The following is a 5685-nucleotide window of genomic DNA, read 5'->3' on the forward strand; positions in this document are numbered from 1 at the left end:
CACCTTCCATTGCATACAACTTACCCTTTGTAGCTCTGTAACTCCGATAGTCTTCCAGTTTCACTTTCTCTTTACTCAAGGTCAGTTTCTGTCACTCATTCATTAAGATCTTTTCTTTCATCCAGATATACCTTGCAAACCCTGTTCAGAAATCAGTCACACTTTGACTACTGTGCCGCAGTATCTCTCTTGTAATCCCATCAATATATAATGTCTTCTTCGACTAGTATTCTCTCAAACGAACTACTGACACCTTCCACTCTTCCAAACCTGTTTTTCTCTTGTCCTCCACATTCAATAAATCTTATTACTCTCACTGCTAGACCATGACTTTTTAGTTTTCGGTAAAAGAAAACTATTGTGCCGTCTCTGTCTGTCTGTTCGCCCTCAGATCTTAAAAACTACTGCGGCTAGAGGACAGCAAATTGGTACGTTGGTCTTCCACCCTCCCATCATTAAATATACAAAATTGCAACTCTCTAGCCTCGTAGTTTTTTTAATTTTAAGGCTAACGTTAGCCATGAATCATGCGTCTGGCATCGCTTTCTGGAGGTGCGAGACACAACCTCACTCTACTACATCTGGGGAGCAATTGAAGCGCGACCGGTCGTAGCTGATAGTTTTATATGACATTATAAGTTGTACAGAAAACTCAATTACGCAGATGAAACTTCGGCGAATTTTGCTTGTTATATAAATAGTAGCAAATTGATTTCCATCTAGTGCTTATTCATATTTAGCAAAGTCTTTTTTCTCTCCCACCGCCTTCAATATTACTTTATCCCTTTGTCTGTGTAATTCTGTTACGCAAACATACGAAAAATATTCTTAAAACTGTCTCCCTATCCCATTGCCTACCTATTCTTCCCCATGCGAGGGCGAGAGTTAGTGGAACCGTTGCCTTGCCTTTATGTTTTAGATAAAATAAACAAAATCTCTAACGTGCATCTTTTCATCACATGCCGCTTGATTCTCTTTCACCATTTTTTATACAGATCTTGTATGTATTAAACCCTTTTTCATTAACATTTACCTGCTACGTATTCTTATACAGTGTCAGAAAGTCATGCTTCTTTTCAGAAATTCCTGTCAATCTTTTATTCATTCCACTAAATCAGATACGCCAAAACTTTTCCTTTTCTTTTTTTTTGTCTTTTTAGTTGACCACGATATTCTTCGACTTGAATGAAGGTTTATAGACCATTGTCCTGACCTCAACGTTTCCTTTTTATTTTCTTCTTCCCCGAAGGATTTTTGAAACCCTAATTGGGGGTGATATCCGAATACAGAAATTCTGCCTATCAGCAAGAAAGTTATGGACTGGGTAATCAATGGCTTCAACAAAATGGGGCCTATGTAAAGTGAATGGAGATTCCACATCTGACAAATGTCAGCCATAGATTTCATTCTCCTGTCATCATGTAGTTTTAGAGTTTTCTCAGTAAAACACTTGGCTGTCAATCTTTATGTGTGAAAATTGCGTCTATTTTGATGAATGTGGAATCAGGATAAACATTCTATGTGTTAGGTAATATTTAAACCCCTTTTTGAAATTATAGCGAAACGCTTATGGAAAGATGCATGAAATTAGTTGCCATGTGTTTAGCCATCATAATGCTAAGTTACACGGAATTTACCACAGGTAATATATAGACGCCAATGTTATTTAGCCAATTTTTTAACGGAAGAATACCAATATAGTAACTGTACCCACATGCAGTCTAAAAAATATATATAACATCTGAACAGACATTGCTTTTTCATAATCAAGTGTGGGGTCTGCGGTGGGAGGCTGAAACCAATATTCTTTGGAGGCTTGAATTTCAAGTCAATGGTCCCTGTGTGCTTGTTCCATGTGAGCAAGACTCATCTACTGAGATAATAATAAAAATAATCTTACTATACTATAATGGGCATTATGTCTATCCATCCGTCTGTCATTCAATCACGTCCAAACGGCTGGTCCGATGGGCATGAAAATTAGAGGGGTTGTAGAAGGAACCCCTAAGATGGTTTATAATGGGGTTTCATCCTACCTCCGCCCTTGTGGAGATGAGAATGGATTCCCTGAATCATATTTGGAAAAGAAGGCTATAGGGTAAAAATCAACAGATGAATATGCTTTTAGTAAGGATTGGTAAAATGCTAGTAATAATAATAATAATAATAATAATAATAATAATAATAATAATAATAATAATAATAATAATAATAATAATAAGGCAGAACTCCGCAGCATAGATCAGAAAACCAGGAAACATATGACAATACACAAAGCACTACACCCAAGAGCAAATACGGACAGACTATACATAACACGAAAGGAAGGAGGGAGAGGACTACTAAGTATAGAGGACTGCGTCAACATCGAAAACAGAGCACTGGGGCAATATCTGAAAACCAGTGAAGACGAGTGGCTAAAGAGTGCATGGGAAGAGGACTAATAAAAGTAGACGAAGACCCCAGAAATATACAGAGACAGGAGAAAGACAGACAGAACAGAGGACTGGCACAACAAACCAATGCACGGACAATACATGAGACAGACTAAAGAACTAGCCAGCGATGACAATTGGCAATGGCTACAGAGGGGAGAGCTAAAGAAGGAAACTGAAGGAATGATAACAGCGGCACAAGATCAGGCCTTAGGAACCAGATATGTTCAAAGCACGATAGACGGAAATAACATCTCTCCCATATGTAGGAAGTGCAATACGAAAAATGAAACCATAAACCACATAGCAAGCGAATGCCCGGCACTTGCACAGAACCAGTACAAAAAGAGGCATGATTCAGTGGCAAAAGCCCTCCACTGGAGCCTGTGCAAGAAACATCAGCTACCTTGCAGTAATAAGTGGTACGAGCACCAACCTGAAGGAGTGATAGAAAACGATCAGGCAAAGATCCTCTGGGACTATGGTATCAGAACGGATAGGGTGATACGTGCAAACAGACCAGACGTGACTTTGATTGACAAAGTCAAGAAGAAAGTATCACTCATTGATGTCGCAATACCATGGGACACCAGAGTTGAAGAGAAAGAGAGGGAAAAAATGGATAAGTATCAAGATCTGAAAATAGAAATAAGAAGGATATGGGATATGCCAGTGGAAATCGTACCCATAATCATAGGAGCACTAGGCACGATCCCAAGATCCCTGAAAAGGAATCTAGAAAAACTAGAGGCTGTAAGTAGCTCCAGGACTCATGCAAAAGAGTGTGATCCTAGAAACGGCACACATAGTAAGAAAAGTGATGGACTCCTAAGGAGGCAGGATGCAACCCGGAACCCCACACTATAAATACCACCCAGTCGAATTGGAGGACTGTGATAGAGCAAAAAAAAAAAAAAAAAATAATAATAATAATAATATCTCTTATGCGAAGGAAAATGTATTTTAAAAGCATAATAGGAGGAGTGCTTATAAATTGTTCTACTAAATACTGGAAAGGGAACCATCGAAAAGCACTGATAGAAATGCAGCTGGAAACTGCTTTTCAATGTGAGATTCTATCATAGAGGTCCGCGAATGTTTATGGATTATTCATGTCCTGAATTACACCAGAAACCTGAAACGGCAAATGAAGCCATGGTGGATCAAGATGATCATCAGATGCATATAAGATACCTCATGATTATTTTGGTCTCATGAAAAGCCTCTTCAGCGAAAGTTCGCACGTTTTGAAGATTTTTCAACCAATGTATTATCCTAGAAACGGGGTAATGGTATTCCCGCCTCTCTATTAAGGACGCTGACATGAAGTTACCCTGAATTCCTCGAAGCTGAGCTGTGGAAGTTCAGGAAAATTACGAAAAATATCAAACAATTGTGCAGTTTGGTAGAAAAAGATTTTTAATAAATTGAGAATTTTTTTTTTTTTTCAAGTTCTCCTTGAACCCTACTTTAAAATATAGTACACCCCCTTATTTTGTCATTCTTAGCCTAATTCATGACGTCCAGAATCTCAAAACCCACTTCCTGTTGATGCCATACTTGAAAACATTACAGTGATGAATATATTAAACAGGAATTCTCTTCGAGAAATACATGTATGTATTTATGACATCTCTTGCAATTAATGACATAAAAGAAATATGGGAAAACTGGCAAAGATTTTAAAACACTATTGGAACTACATGATTATAAGATTCAAACAGTGAGCATAGCCAGAGGTTGATTTCAACATATGAATGAATGAGTTTTAAAAATTCATGTTCTATTTAACGAGTCATATATTATTAAAGACAACAGATATGATTAATGATCGCCCAAAATGGCGGAACCGTCTGCAAAAAATATTTGTAAACAATTAGTTTTAAAGTAGCTGCGATGTAGTGTTTATGGTTAAGCATTACCGTCTTAGAGGTAACTTGGTACTTTTATATAAATTTTTGTATCACTTAACCTTAAAAGGGTGAGAAAAAATTGATACAACTTATTCAGCTCCAACTTCATTATTCTTGTATTCCTCTTCCAACTCAGTGACAAACTAGACACATAGCGACTAAAAGCGATAGATTTGCAGCATATGGTTTCTTTCAGCACCTTATTTTTTTTTTTTTTTTTTTTTAAGGGGAGGGCACTCGATTGGGTACCAGGAGGGTTGAACATCCAGTCCTACTTCACAAGAAGTATGAGAAGGTAGGCTGGAGACGAATGGGTTATTAGTATCAAAACAGTTTAACCAGACCACTGAGCTGGTTAGTGGCTCTCATAGGGCTGGCTCGAACGATTAGAATGAAACGGAGTACCAGGTCTAGGCCATAGGACAAGAGCTGGGACTAAATGACGAATTAGAATGAAATCAAAAAAATGCACAAAAGCAGATGCTTCTACACTGGAACACACGCACACGATAAATACATTTTCTTTTTTCCACCACTTCAATTAAAAAAGAAAGTAATGATAAAAAAACAGAAGTTAAGATTGTTAAAATTCGTATTTTTTTATTCATTAAATACCTAAAGGCAATTTTTATTTTTAATAATTATTTTTAAATTTTATCAAGCAAATTACAGCTCCTCAAGAATATTGAAATTGGAACTATTGAAAATGCTGCGAGTGGAGATTCGTGAAAAGCGGGAGTGGTGGAATTTCATATATAGTTTTTCACAATGAACGGTATCAATATCTAATAATACATATAAAGAATGATTATGTTTCCTCCTAATACAAAAATTCATATTTATAGGCCTCTATTTTCCATATTCCGTTTAATGACTTATACTACAAAAATGTCTACAAAAAGTGGCTAACGATTGCTAAAATCTAGTACGTACTATTTTTAGAAGATACAAGTCAAATAACTGAAAGAATCCTGATAAACCAACTTAATTGTAAGGTCTATAACTATGCAATTATTTAGTCAACGACTACTATAAATTAGGGTTGCCAACCGTCCTTTATTTCAATGCTGAAGTCCGCCAAAAGTCAGAACACATATAACTTTAAAAAAGTAGAAGCTTGTGTAAAGGCATGATTAAAATATATTCAAACTTGTGGATACATTTAAACCTTAATTTAAAAAATATAGCTACATTTCCAATTATTGTCCTCTATTGAAATTTGTCAGCGTTGGCAAACCTAGCTATAATGCTCAATCGTTTCCACATAAATTCAAAGATAATTGGGTTTAAAAATAATCTGAAATAAACGGAGGGTTCTTAGCAGATGTACTAGACAT

This window comes from Macrobrachium nipponense, chromosome 9 (genome assembly GCF_015104395.2).
Source record: "Macrobrachium nipponense isolate FS-2020 chromosome 9, ASM1510439v2, whole genome shotgun sequence".
Lineage (NCBI taxonomy): Eukaryota > Metazoa > Arthropoda > Malacostraca > Decapoda > Palaemonidae > Macrobrachium > Macrobrachium nipponense.